Source organism: Callospermophilus lateralis, chromosome 6 (assembly GCF_048772815.1).
Source record: "Callospermophilus lateralis isolate mCalLat2 chromosome 6, mCalLat2.hap1, whole genome shotgun sequence".
Lineage (NCBI taxonomy): Eukaryota > Metazoa > Chordata > Mammalia > Rodentia > Sciuridae > Callospermophilus > Callospermophilus lateralis.
In genome coordinates, this window is record NC_135310.1 from 111,794,480 (window position 1) to 111,810,036 (window position 15,557).

The 15,557-nt window shown below is 45.5% G+C and overlaps 1 protein-coding gene across 2 annotated transcripts in view; it reads right to left on the reverse strand.

The window, feature by feature from the left end:
* Ptk7 (protein tyrosine kinase 7 (inactive)) overlaps window positions 1-15,557 on the reverse strand; it is a 66,455-nt gene that overhangs the window by 50,297 nt on the left and 601 nt on the right. The gene's annotated exons all lie outside the window — the stretch shown is intronic.

A 15,557-nucleotide genomic window follows, 5' to 3' on the forward strand; every position in this document is an offset into this window, starting at 1 on the left:
ATTCTTGCACACAATTTTGATAAGTTCACATCCTTTGACAGAGCAATTCCACTTCCAGGAATTTATCCTACAGATAATAAGTGCAAATTAAAGACAGGTACAAGGATATTTGTGGTGGCATTGTTTAAAATAGGAAACCCTAAGAGAAACAAGCCAGGCAACCAGTGAAATCAACTGGGGAAGGCGGGTGGAGTGTAGACAGCACTTGCTCCAGGATTAGCTACCTCTTAAAAGGTATAGGAGCCTTCCTGACCCCCACCCCACATGCCCCCCCCAACACAGCAAGTTCCCAGGGGAGGAAGAAACACGAGCAAGCACGCAGGAGGAGGCTAAATAATGAATTGTAAGTGTGTGTTTTCTTTGGCTGGGGCAGTCTGGCCAAGCTCTGGGGGCTGCTGGGCAAACATTTTTCATATTTTAGTAGCTGGCCTTTGCCCAAGGTAGTCAGAAGTTAAGTAAGCTTGAATGAGCAGCGCCCATCCTCTCCTCAGCCCCAGAATTCTTAATGAGGTTCGAAGGCAGCGGCCTCCAGCAAACCTGTCCTGCTGCCTTAAATATCACTCACTCTTCACTACTTTTAATGAATGCAAATGATTCAGCAACAAAACACTTAGCCTGGAGTGAAATCCGTCTTTGTGTGGCGGGTTTCGCCAGCTTACAGCCTGGTGGAGCAGGGCCCTACAGGACAGGCGGGCATCTCAGCAGAGCCTCAGGTGCCCAGGCTAGCCCAGGCAGCCTCTAGCACATCCAGGGCAGCAAAAGGCAGGAAGTACATGGTACAAGGGAAGACCCCCACCTCTGCTGCCCCCACTCTACCCACAAGCCCAGCCACCAGGTGCAGACCCTCACATCTCAACCTCTTTATGACTCTGGCTCCAGGGCAGAGGAAAAGTGTGAGCAGGAAAAACAAAAGGTGTTTCTTTGATCTAAGAAAGGGGTTGGTCCCAGGGCACCTCAAAGGCCTGTCAGGTCACCACACATCCTGCATTCAAGGGCACTTTACAGGAGACACGCCCACCCCCACCCCCCACTTCACCTGATGCCAGGTACCTAAGGCCTCAACAATCAAAAACCTGAAAAGGGGGCTGGGGATGTGGCTCAAGCGGTAGCGAGCTCGCCTGGCATTCGAGGGGCCCGGGTTCGATCCTCAGCACCACATACAAACAAAGATGTTGTATCCACCAAAAACTAAAAAATAAATATTAAAAATTCTCTCTGTCTCTCTCTCTCACCTCTTAAAAAAAAAAAAAAAAAAAAAAAAAAAAAAAAAACCTGAAAAGGCCACTTGGATCCTCACCCTCCTTCACCAACTTCACCGAGGCAACAACAGAGACAGTGTAAATAACCCAATTTACACCCTGTTTTCAAAGTTCTCTTTTGGCAGCAAAAACTGAAAGCAATTTGTCAGGAGTCTGAGAGCAACTTTTAACTAATTTATTTCCAACCTGGGGCTCAGGGGATTTGTTGCCCTGTTGGCCTGATCAACACCTCTCTCCAGGACTGAGGAAGCAGGCTGGCCCAGAACAGGCCACTGTTAATTCAGAGGCTGCCACCTCCACCCATGAAGCCAACCCCTGGCAGGAGACCCATGGAGGCCTTTCCATACAAATTCTCTCTGGACTTGTCTTCCATGAGTGTAAATGGGGAATAAGGGGGAACTAGAGCAAAACTAGGCAACTAGTTAAACTTAGGACAGTGGAGAGCCCACAGCTATCTGACTGGTGCTCTTGGACATAAAGAGCTTCAAAGTAAGTCAGCTCTCTGTATCTGTATATTTGCATTCATGGATTCAACCCACCTTGGAGGAAAACATATATACATATTTTAATTTGCATCTGTACTGAACATGAACAGACTTTCTTATGATTACTTGAACAATACAGTATAATAACTATTTACATAGCATTTACATTGTACTAACTAGTGTAAGTACATCTAGAATGATTCAAAGTACATGGGGGGATGTGCTAGGTTACATGAAATACCTATGCCACTTTACTTTTACTTTTTTTTCCTGATTGGTCCATTTGTTTGTTTGCAGTGCTAGGGATTAAACCCAGGGTCTTGCGCATGCTGGGCCAGTGCTCTGCCACTCAGCTATATATGCAGCCCCCTATGTCCTTTTATATAAGGGATTTGAGCATTCACAGATTTTGGTATCCAAGCGCAAGGTGGAGGTAGTGGTGTCAAGGAACCAATCCCCCACAGATATAAAGGTACCATATACTGTTCACTTGGTTTGAAAGGAACCAGGGCCCCTTATGACCCTCACAGGAGAGAGAGGACAGGAAGATCAGACCCTTCTCAGAAAGAAAAATATTTCACATTATGTTTTAGAGGGCCTCTAAAAATAAGTTGTATACCATTAAAAATGTTCTTACCACCAGTATATCATAGGTTTTCAGGAAGAGTGCTGAAATTTTAACACTTCCAAACTGTTCTTCCTGATTGTTCAAAGTACAACATGTATAATACCTTATTCTTCTTCAAAACACTCTTAAAGGAAGCCAGAGGAACTAAAGAAGGGCATTCACTTCCTAGAGGGGCTGGGTCTCCTTAGGTGGGTGCCTAAGCTTACAGAAGTGAATCTGTAAGCTCAAACAGTCACACAAAAGGGCATATCTTTCTCTTTTCACCTACCACCTAAGCCGCAACACCACAATCAATCCATCCCACCATAAAATGAACCAGAACTCAACCGAATTAAGAATTCCTAGGCCTTTGGGTTATTTGTGTCCTAAAGGGAGTAAGATACTACTTAGTAACTTGGGGATCACACAAAACAGAATGAATGGGACCAGTTGTCTCAACAAAGTTAGGATCAACCTCACACAACTATGCTACCTGGGAAAGAAAATGCTACCATCTCCTGTCTATCCCCTGCCTGTCCCCTCAGGTCCCCAGATCCTAAACTCCTGACACGTACCATGTGGCCTGTGTACTCTCTCTTTAGCCTTCCATGTACCTCTGTCTTGGTAATTACTCTCTTCTAGTTGTGTCCTGATTCACCTACAGACAATCCATTCCTGGAATCAATCTCTAGTCTTCCAAAGGAACAGCTCAGCGTTTTAAAATGGAGACTCTGCCATCAAAGTCCTTAGAGACATCTATAGTCTCAGGGGCTGGATGTCTCTTGTCTTCGGTGGAGTTAAAGTCCCCCAACACACACACACACACACACAATGTTTAGCATAATGTCTTATGCCTAAGCATCATTTGTTATTTATGTGCCAGACTAAAAGGAAAACGGCTTCTATTGAAAGTTACTGGAGGTTGAGAAGCAAACCCAGTAAATGAACACCCTTATAAAACATCTTTTATTGAGCATTCACTAGTTCACACGCTAAGTCCTTCATACATACTAGATTTCAAAGATGCCATTGATTTTAAGATGCACCACTATTTATGTGCACTAAGGAAAAACAGCACCAGTTAAACAAAGAGAATGCTATATAGTTGATCATAAACTATTTTCCAGTTTCAAAGATTTGAAAATGTGAAAGACCACTTAGCTTTAAAGAAATACAATATCTTCCCTCTTAATTCTTAAAAAAAAAAAAAAAAAAAAAACTCTAACAAGATTGGTATTACTATTTCCAGCTTAGAATAAACTGAGGTTCAGAGAAGTGAAGCAAACTGTATAAGAGCTCTTAGTAAAGAAGTTGTGGAGCCAGAACAGATTTCTGATTTTGGAACTTCCCTATGAGCAAGGGGACAATATGGACGGGGGGTGGGGTGGGGTTGGGGGGGCAGTGCCAGGCCTCCAACAGACCCTCCTTGGTTAAACAGTCCCATCAAAGGCAAAAAAACCTTATGTGGCTGATTCCTAAAACCAGGATCTTTCTTCAGTTGCACCTTCACAGATCCTACTTCCAGAAACAACAACAAAAGGAAAACAGGTTTCCCTAGCTCCTTCTCTGCAAAACTGGCTGGAAGTAAGGGGGGACCTCTCAGCCAACTCGTTACATATAAAGCACTTTTAACAAGCTTTTCAAGTCCTAGAGTGGGAGAAGCCAGGGTTCATTGGAAACCTGATACTTTGGCAGCCAGGCGAGAGGGACTGGGCCCTTAGCATCAGCCTCTGGGGATAAACACCATCCCAAACCCCTTTGTGCGCCAGAGGAGATACTTCCTGGGAGGCAGGAGACGGCAATCCTTTTTATGACAGAGCCCACCTAACAACAACCCTCCACCGGAGACCAGGTCAGGGTCTTTGTACAACCCACCTAACCATAAATGTTCTATCTTTCCCTAAACCTGCTGAGGTCCCTCTCTCCACAAATACCTGTGACTGCCATAAATGCCCTGAAACAGCCCCGGTTTACTGCCCAGCCTGCCTGCTGCTAAATGAGGGCATTTGTTTCGAATTTGCAAATACCGAAAGCAGTGGAAACCTAAGTCCACCCCTAAAATGAAATGTTCTGCATTCCTCCTGGCCTGAAGCACCATGCTTCAAAAGCCGGAGAGGCCCAGGCTGTTTACTCACTGGTGAGGCTATTGGGAGAGGTATTTTCCTGCTCCCTGAGGAGGCTCCTTTGATCCCAGTTGGGTGGGAAGGGGTGGAGAGGGGTGCCACCCGTGCCCAGGCTACATTGGGCCCACGCTCTGGGTCACCAGTAGCAGCTGTGGGGGGCCTGGAAAAGGGAGTCTCGTGGGAAGGCCCAAGTAGAGACTCGCCTAAAATTGCAGCCTGGAGACAGAACAGGCCAGCTCAGCGGCTTCCACAGGCCCATCTTCAAAGGGCCCAGAGACAAAGGTAAAGAGGGTAAGGGAAGACTCCAGCAGCCGAGAAGCAGCCCACAGCACTCCAACATCTTACACAGCAATAAAGAGGCAAATACTGCCCAGTGTACCAAGCCAATCAGGATACTTCATCAAAATGGGGTACAGTGTTTACTAAATAATAAGTCTTTTGTTTTAAGGAGTTTTAAAAAAAATTTAAGGAGAGGTAAAGGGGGAGAGAAAGAAAAAGAAAAAGAAAAAGATCCTCCTCTAGGTCTCCCCTGCCTCCTGGAGTGAAGGAGGAGCCCAAAACCCAGGCCTCAAAAAGCTGCTGAGTTGGGCATTATTTCAACCGATCAGTTTAACAATTGGTTTAATCTCCTAAATTAACCAAACTGGTAGAATGATTTGTTCTTTATATCTGGAATTACAAGACCAACAACATTTCCTTGTTTTCCCCCTAAGACTGCAAGACAAGGTTTTCTTTGTTTATGATTTATTTTGTTTTTCAAGTGGCTAAGAATGAACTCTGGATCTCAAATGTCATCCTACCCTATCACCTCTCCTAAGAATCTTTTCGTCTGAAGGAGCCTTCTCGCGCTCTTCCCCACTGGAAAACAGCTCCACTTTGTTTCTGGTCTTATTTTTATACAAGAGTATCAGATCACCAGAGCTGTCTCTTTGCATCCTTCCATGATAGGAACCTGAGAACTTCAGACGCTGAAGAAAAACCTCAGTAGAATCCCCAAGAGAGGTCAATGACTCAGCCAAAGGGAGAAACACCTAGTGCAATAAAACTTGCATCCCCTAGAACGTCAAAGGTTGTGATCTTGATTTTTTTCTGAACACCTGTGAGGTTTAAAAGACTTGACTCCAAAGTCCTCAGCCTACTTGGTGTCAGGGCCTGGAGCACCATCATCACTACAGGAGTGACTGTTGCCACCTACGTGGTCTCCATCAGAGCAGGGCCCAGTGTGCAACTCCCAACAGGCAGCACTGGTCTGGAATGTGGCAGCAAACCTACAAGCTGAGGCCTGTAGCCTGTGACTTTCCAGAAGCACCAGGTGGAAGAGACTAAGGACTTAAGGCTTGATGAGAAGAACCCTCAAGCCATAGTCATTCAGGAGGAGAGTTCCGGACCTCTAGACTACATACAGTCTGACCATGACTCTTAAAAACTTTTAAAATATGTACAGATCTTTAAATGAGGCATTTGAAAATCTTAACTTTGCTTGAAATAAAAAAGTGGGAAGACCAGTATTTTTTAATATAGAGCCCAAAAGATCTCTCCATGTATACGTTATTGATTTATTCCTTACCTAGAAAGAGCAAGGAAGGTCATTCCACACTCTGACTTTGACAGGACTGTTCCTAAATCCACCCTCTTGATGGCAAAATCCTCTCTCCAGCACGTATCCTCACCCAAGGTACATGTGTGACATTTCACAGCCTCTAGTAATGACTATATACCAGGACTTTAAGTGGACAGGACAGTAGACACAGGCACTCTAGTTGTAGCTCTATCACATACCAAATCTGTAGAGCTGAGTAGATCATAATTTTGTGCCTCAATTTACATGTCAAACATCCCCCCACCACACACACACAAAACACCCTTGTCTTACCTACTGCTGAGCCTGTAGATAGGACCCAATGTCAGTGTGGGTGGAAAGCATTTTGTAAATTACAAAGCAGGGTGCAGTTGTCGGTTATTACAGGGGAGGCTCTTCCAAAGCACACAGTCCTCCCTAGCTTCAACTCTCCCTCTGGGTATTCTCCCTACTGTGCACAAGAAAAGGGGACTAACTAGGGACACATGTAAGCCCTCTTTTACTTAGAGAAAAATCTCTTATTTTTCTTCTCATGAGAGTATCCCAAACCTCTCCAAATTATTCCAACCTTTCCACTCCCCTTGGCATCCAGGGAATCACACCCTAACACCCACACCACCAGTTGATTAGGTCGAAAGGCACCTATGCCCACGCACTAGAGAATAAAATGCAGCCATCAGATTAAAGTCTTTCCCAAAAACCAAAGACAAGGAGGAGAGCCTGTGAGGTATGGCAGAAATATAGCTGGAGGTGCCACACTGAGTTGGCTTCAAAGTTCACCACAGTAAAGTCCCTCCAGGGTCTTCCATCTTCAAGCTGAGACCCAGAGAGGATGGGACTTACCTATGGTTACACAAGAAGTTTGGAGGAAATGTGGAAACAGGGTTCCTGTCTCCCCACTCCAAGTCTGGGGTCTAGTACATCCTAGGCTTATTAGGAGGTATGGACATCACCAGGATCCCCTAGAGCAAGAGCCCTTCGAGGCCTGGAACCCACCTTTGACACTAAGGTGATACCACTTCTCTTGCATTGTTCCTCTATAGCAGGAACTGTGCCCACACACTTTACCTGGGGGCCCAGGAGGATCCTGGGAGAGAGAACACTGGAGACAAGAAAGCCTGAAGCTCCACTATGAAATGTGAAATACACTCTTGAGAGGAGCCTTTCCTTGAAGACTCAGCCAATCTTCTGCACCAATAATTACATGAAGCTAACAGCCTGAGTTTGCCAGGCAGCAAAATCCTCTGGTGGGAGAACAATCCAGAAATAGGCCAAGATCTCAGCAGCCTCTGATAGGCACTGTGAAGTAAGTAGAGTATTGGAGCCCCAGCCTCCCAGGCTTCTCCTACTGTGTTATAGGCAGCAGTACCCCATCTTAGAAGCAAGGAGAACAGTAACCAAGAGGGTTCATTTAAAAAGAAATGGGAAGGGTGGTACATGCCTATAATCCCAGTAGCTGGGGAGGCTGAAGCAGAAAGGTCAAAAATTCAAGGCAACTTAGTGAACCCCTGTCTCAAAACTAAAAAGAGCTGGGTACCAGCTGAGTGGTAAAGCACCCCTGGGTTCAATCCCCAGTACCAAAAACAAAATAACAACAAAAACCTAACATTAATATAAAGGTCACCAAAATCATCTTGATGTATCGGCTGAGAAATAAAAGACCACTAATTGCAAGTCCTCGTTCCAATGAGACAGCCCTGAGTAACTCCATAGGTTGTACACAGCTTAAGATGCCTGGCCAAAGTGTAATACTGAAATACTGCCTGAACTCCGCTAGCCAAAGGCCTGGGCCCTGGTACAGAGTTGCATCCACCTGGAGAAAGGGGTACCTTTTTTCCTTCCTTCCTTTTGTGTGAGTGTGGGGGAGAGGAGAGGTTTGGGAAGATTGAACCTAGGGCCTTGTGCATGCTGAAGGTACCTATTTCTTTCTTTTTTGGTACCAGAGGTTGAACCCAGGGGTAATTATCCACTGAGCTATATCCCCAGCCCTTTTTTATTTTGAGACAGGGTCTCACTAAGTTACTTAGGGCCTCATTAAATTGCTGAGACTGGCTTTGAACTTGTGATCCTCCTGCATCAGCTTGCTGCATCAGTTGCTGGGATTATAGGTATGCACCACCACACTTACCACACCTGGTAAGGGGGACAGCTGTTTCTAACATACACTAAGGTACTGTGCTGCGACACCTTAACAATTTCAAAAAAATATTCTCCTCCCTGCCTCACTTCCATCCCCTACTTCCTATGAATGGGACAAAAAAAGAGCCAATGTCTCCTGGAGGAGACTCTATGCATGCTAGTCACTTCTAGGAAGAACCCTCCCATCCCTGATCCCAAAGCACCTCTTCGGCAACCTCCCAATAGCATTGACAGAAGTTCCCACAAGTTACAGTCGCTGACTGGGGAAATCCTCACAGTCACAGTAGATGAGAGAAGCCCTTCCCACGGGTATGGTGATCATCTGGCTAGACTGCAGGAAGCATATGCCCGCATGCCAGGGAAGATGGTAGCCCTGAACCAGTTATTGACCCGCCTTGGAAGAATCTGCTATTGAGCTGAAGGGAGGGATAGTTCCCCCCAGGAAATACCAAGTGACTGTGCCCACATTTCTAAGCTGCAGTTGGAATACTGAGAGACATTTAGAAAGTCTGTGCTTCAGGTCTGGGGGTGTAGTTTAGTAGTACAGTACTTGTCTAGCATGTGCATGGCCCTGGGTTCAGTCTCCAGCTCTACCAAAACAAAATAAAACAAACAAAAAAGAAATCTGTGCTTTTGAATGAGGAAACTATCTTAAAGTTGTCTGATCAAGTGACTCTGTTGAGCCCTCACAAACCATTCCAAAGACTGAAGGCTGGAAAGAAAGACAAACACCTTGAGGGTAACAAAGGGTCAGAGCAGTCTCTGGGAAGAGATAGCAAGATTAGGCAGAGGGGCCGTCTCCAGAGGTCAACACTGTCCACAACTGGAGATTCATCACAAACTCATGGGGCAGGCAAGGCATGGATCAGCATCACTTGCACAGTGCAAATGAGGACATGAAAAAAAGGTTAATTAACCAGCTCAGCACCATGTGCTATGCAGCAACAGAGCCAGGACCAGATATGGAAAACCAGGAATCACAGGCCGACAGATATCTTGTCTTACTTTATCACACAAGGGTGTTATGTGATACTGAAAAGAACCACCCAAGTTTTCAGACTCCTTCCAAAGCTTTCATATTATTCTGAAACAGTGACCACTGCCTACTTTTACTTAGCAATATCCGCTCCTCTCTGAAGCCCTCACATCCCCATTTGCTCTTGAGACTTAGTGCCCACACATTCTGGAATGTTCTATTCTACTTAGCACTTATCAAATGGTAAGTCTTTCATTAATGCTTTTCTGATTCACATCTCCATCTTGTCCTCTTCCTGGTTCCTGCCCCTCCTCACACAGCTTCACCCACAGAAGACACTCAAACACTTTGAATGGACTCCTCCTAAGCCCCTCAATAGTAACAGTACCCTCTATCCCATTACTCTACCTTAGACTGACAAAGTCTCTTGTTACCAGGTGGTTCTCAAACTTCAGTGAAGTTAAGACTCTTCTAAAGCCAGGCATGATGGTGCACGCCTGTAATCCCAGAAGCTCAGAGGCTAAGGCAGGGGGATCATAAGTTCAAAGCCAGCCTCAGCAACTTAGCGAGGCCCTAAGCAACTCAGAGAGACCCTGTCTCTAAAAAATTAATTAAAGGGGGGCGGGCTGGGGATGTGGCTCAGTGACTAAGTGCCCCCGAGTTCAATCCCCAGTACCAAAACTATAAAAAATAAAAAGAATTTTCTATGGCTCTATAAGCGCAAATTCCTTTCAAAATTTGAACTCTATGACTAGTCTGGCTACTCAAAAAATGCAGGACAATATAATGTAATATAATATAGAATAATAAAATAAGAGACATTATCTGGTCCCTCCCCCAATGATCCTGGTGGACAAGTCTTGCAGTAAGGACCAGGAAATTAAAATTTCAAACAGTACTTATAGCTACCTGCTCTCCCACTCTACTCCCCATCATACATTTTTGGGAAACACCTATCTACACCTTCCTCATCCATAACTCAGAATCCCTACCCCACAACTTCAGAGCTAGTTTTCAGAAGCTGCATGCACACTTAAACCAGCTCAGGGTCAAGCATCCAACAGGAGCTGGGTTCTGCAGGGCTCCTGAGAGACACCATTCCACTCGCCTGTGCATCATTCAAGGCACATCTCAATTAATATTCATAGGGAGATGAGAGCTTAGCAAGTAGCGCGTGCCTGTGTCAGCCCTTCAAACAAAGTGTCCTCCTTGCCCAAATGCTGTTTGTGTAGCATCACTGGGAAGGAAATGGCCTAAGTGCAGAGAAGAAAAGAGGATGGAAAAAGTGACATACTACAGAGGGCTTCCTCAAACCACTGATTAGCTGTGGCAGCTCCCGCGCCAGCTCCACCAAAGCGCCAGGGGGCTCGGTAGGGCCGAATGTGCACTCCTGTGCACTTGGCAATGAACTCAGAGAACCGCAAGACAGGACACTAACCCAGCCACAATGGCAGAATCTCCACACACTCAGAAACAAGAACCAAGCAGATGGGGGTCAGAGCAACCATGGAGGAGAGGGGCGGGCAGCAACTCCAGGGCAAACAAGGGCCAGTGCCAGCAAACAAGCAGAAGCCAAGGCCTGTAACCCCACCACGTGGCTCTGGCCGGGGCAGTGGCTAGGCACAGCAGTAGAGAGGCATGCTACTGAGGTTAGGGAGAGCAGAGAAAGGCTGAGGGACCACAGGCCAAGGACACCTAACCCTGCTTAATGATCCTTTCTTCCATCAGGAAAAAAAAACAATGATTGAATCCCTGGCTCCAAACTGCTCTTGGCTCAAATATGAGAGTCTGAACCAGCCAGCGTCCATCCCAGATGAGTCTCACAGAAGCTGTGCTGGCTTAAACACAAATAGCACAAACCATCTCACTCTCAAATATGAAACACTCCAAACACAAACAATGGACAACTGTCGAAGCTCTATGGAGACATGCCCCCCTTTATGAATCAGACATGTTCCTGAAAAGTCACCCTTGGACCAAATTTCTTTCCTTTTCCTTTTTTTTTTTTTTGGTTTAGAGGACTGAACCCAGAGCCAGTTCACCACTAAGTTATATCCTCAGTCATTTTTATTTTCATGTTTTATTTTAAGATAAGGTCTTGCTAAGTTGCTGAAGATCTCACGAAATTGCTGAAATTGGGTTTGAACTTGTAAGCCTCCTTAGTCTCTTCAGTTGCTGAGACTACAGGCATGCACGACCATGCCTGGCTCCTTCAACTAAATTTCTGCTTAACAAATCCAATTTCTCCAATGGCTTTAGTTCTAAAAGAGATGTATGCTCCTTGAAGAAAAGCATAGGCTCTGAGAGGAACTAAACACCACATTTCATGTGACAAAGCTCACAAAGTCACACTTCTAATGGGCAAGTTTCCTGACAAAAATCTAATTCAAATTCAGCCCAAAGTGAGGTAATTTTTAAACATACACTTTATACCAGTGTTCACATGAACTGTTATTTATTTATTTAAGTACTGGGAACTGAACCCAGGGGTACTTTACCACTGAGCTACATCACCAGTCCTTTTTAATTTTCTACTTGGTCTTGCTAAGTTGCTTAGGACCTCGCTAAATTGCTGAGGCTGGCCTCGAACTTGCCATTCTCCTGCCTCAATTTCCAGAGTAGCTGGAATTACAGGCCTATACCACCCTAACCACCAGGAACTAAGTTATTTAAAGCAAATCTTCAAATATCATACAAGGTCTCAGTCCTAATTTACACAGCTGCAAAAGGAAAGCCCTTTTTGGCAAGTTTCTGTATAAGGAGGGACGCCTAGACCAGGATTTCTGGAACTTTAGGATGAAATCATCTGAGGACCTTATTAAAAAGTAGATTGTGATTCTGATTCATGCTCTCAGGGAATACTGATGTTGCTTGGCTTTGGCCCTAATTTCAAGTAGCAAAGTGATAGAAAACCTAGGTCTAGCCAGGCACAATGGTGCACCCCAGTAATCCCAGCAGCTCTGGAGGCTGAAGCAGGAGGATCACAAGTTCAAAGCTAGCCTCAGCAAAAGCGAGGTGCTAAGCAACTCAGTGAGACCCTGTCTCTAAATAAAATATAAAATAGGGCTGGGGATGTGGCTCAGTGGACAAGTGCCCCAGTTCAATCCACGGTACCCTCCCCCTCCCCCCAAAAAAACAATAAAACCTAGGCCTGATATAGTTCATTGCAGAAGGAACCTCAGTATCAGCTTTTAAGCTACAACCCTCCAAAGCAAGTCAGCTTCACACACAGAGGTGGCTGCCCACGCCCATAACTCTTGGAGAAAGGCAGAAACTCTGCCACATCAAAATTCAGAAAAGACCCACAAAAAACAGACCACACACCAACAGGGAAGGAGTATGATCTCTTGATTCTGTTATACAAAATTGACCACCAGGCAACCCCACCCCAAAGAAGCTGGACAGGGCACAAAGGATTCCAAGTGCCTAGGAGAGGCTTCACTTTGCCCTTGATTACTCTGCCCTGTACACAAAAGGTTTAATCCCTTTTTTAATGAACCTAGACAGGGCAGAGTACTGAACCTCTACAGAGGAAGGCCCTCAGTAAATTAAGGCCAAACTGGAACAAAAATATGGAAGGTGTCCTAAAAATAACAGAGTTCCAAAACTATATCTACTTTATGGCAGGAGAGAAGATAGCTTCAGGAAGGAAGTGAAGGTGAACTGGGCAAAAGAGAGATGGGGAAAGGTAACACAACACACACAGGGGACTGCCCTTGAGGAAAGGAAGGTAGAAGAAAACTAAGTAGGTATCAGGAGCTGACATTTAGGCAGGCTGGCTACAATGGAAAACATATATTGTGGGGATGATGATGAAGCTGAACAGGTATTCCTGCAAAGCACAGGAGCAGAAAGACCTGGAAAGGGGTCTTTATACATCACTACACTTCATCCTCTACTTAGCTCCAAGAAGCAAGCACCTTTACAGAGGAGGCAAACTTAGAAGTTAAGAAATTAGCCCAGGGCTGGGGTTGTGGTGGGTGGTCAATGGCAGAGCACTTGCCTCGCACATGTGAGGCACTGGGTTTGATCCTCAGCAGCACATAAGAATAAATAAATAAAATAAAGGTATCATGTCCACCTACAACTAAAAGAATATTGAAAAAAAAAAAAAGAACAAAAGAAAAGAAATGAAATTAGCCCACGGCCTGTCAATGAGTTTGAGTTGGTTATGCCAAATATTTCACCTCCATAGCCTAAATACTGACCATCACTTTTTGCTGTTCTAAATACTAGAAGTCTAACTATATCCTCTAGAAGTGATCTGAAGCACATCCTTTCCCTCCCATCACACTTCCCACAACTGATAAAAGCAAATCCCAGGCTTGAATTACAGGCTAGAAAAAGTTGGGGAATCTACAGTACAACCTATCCCAAAAAGTGACAACTTAGTTTCCCCAAACAAGAGCCTGGAGGAAAGAATCCAGAGATGGGAATGTGAATAGGGATGGGTGGTGTTAAGAATCCCAGGTTTTGGGCTGGGTTGTGGCTCAGTGGTAGAGCACTCGCCTAGCACGAGAGGCCCTGGGTTCAGTCCTCGGACCACATAAAAATAAATAAATAAAATAGAGGTATTGTGTTCAACTACAACTAAAAACTAAATATTAAAAAAAAAAAAAAAAAGAATCCCAGGTTTCAAACCTCAAGCCTCTCTGTCCTCCTCCACCATATTTATCACACCAGGGATCTCAGAGTTTGGAAAATAACTCAGTCATTTACAACTTAATTACCCAAACTTCAAAATGGTCTAATCTACAAACCTAGCCAGCCTAGGTTCCTAAACTCTGGCCTTATTAACAGTGGGGTCTCACTACAACTCTAGTTAATGACACAGTTAAACAATGAGATGGAAAAATCTACTGTGATCTATTAAAAAAATCCGTTGCCCCCTGAAGTCATGCGTCTGGGGTGGATAGAGTTCGGGGATTTCACTACAAGACAACAGGCGCCTCAGCTTCGACTGAAATTGTTTACAGCACATAGACAGGTTCCACACCAAGGCACATTTGGTGGAACTGATTTAAAGCTCTCATTAAAATGTTCTTTTGTTGAGCACAAGACACCCCCCCCCCAGATTCCAGACCTCCAGTCCCAAGCCCTCAGCCTGCCCTAACTCTCCCTAACCACTGTCTCCCCCTCCCCTGCTAAACACCCATCACTAGATTAACATCAATTAACATCAGAGTCATCTTCTCACAGAAGGAATTTAGCATTTGTTGAACAAGAGACCAGTCTCCACCAGAATCTCCCCCTAACTTCAGAAACTCTAAACAGCCACAGCAAATGAAGCTGTATCAGTAGAGTTGAACACCAAAACCCAACCAGACAACCCAGAAGGCCTGTGAGCTCAGGCTGCTCGCCCATATGGCTGGGCCCCCTGATCCTGGCTGTGCAAAGGAAAGGAAAGGAAAAAAAAAAGGACGTCCATACTTCCTCTGGGAGCAGATGTGCATTCTGCCATGAGCAATAACCACCACACACATCATAAGATGCACCAGGCAGCTCCAGAAACACCTCTTGCAAAGCCCCAGAGCTTTTTCCTTTCAGGGTTACATTAACCTCTCCTTTTACAATTAAGAGTGAGGAAGATGTTGATTCCATCATCCCCCAAATCCTTCAACAGCTGGCAGGCCAGGAAAACGTCAGAAAACACAATTCCCTACCCCTGTTCTCCCCACTTCCACTTTTCAAACAAGGGAAAAAGTGACAAACTAGGATATATCCCCTAGGCAGAAGACGAAGCTGCTTGAGGACCACGACCAAAGATTTTGTATTTAGATAGATGAAGGGACATCTTTTCCTTAATAGACCAGGGTGTTTGGCATGCACTTTGGGTAGGTTGGTGATTTCCTGTAAAAGCACTTCCACACTTCAGAGGTGACTCTCAGGTGTGACTGAGCCAGGAAATAAAAGCTGCGGGGAGGTGGGGGGGTCCGTCTGCCTTGGAGATGCGGGCCACACCCTCATCAAAACGCTGAGGCCCTCCAAGAAAAGCCGGAATAAGCTCTTTTTGCCTTTTTATCTTTAGAAAGTTAGACTGTCTTTCCTCTGTGAGGACGGACAGAATGGCAATCCAGGAAGACGCAGAACAAACCCCGTCCGCACCTTGGCAGGCCGGCCATGCCCGATTTTGGCAGCGGCCTTCACACATTAGTCACCGCGACAGCCTGGGACCCTCTGCTCCCCGGATTCAACTCTGGCACGGAATGAGCTCAGGACTTAGGCCAGAAGCTAGAGAGGATGGGGCGGCCCCTAATTCTTCCCTTCCTCCGCCTTCACCAACAGGGCCATCTGGGGTCCCTGCTTTGCTCGGTAACTTGCAGGAGGGCAGCCAGGAACGTCGGGCCGGCGGAGGCAACAAAGCTCCGCGCTTTGCGCGCCGCAGGTCG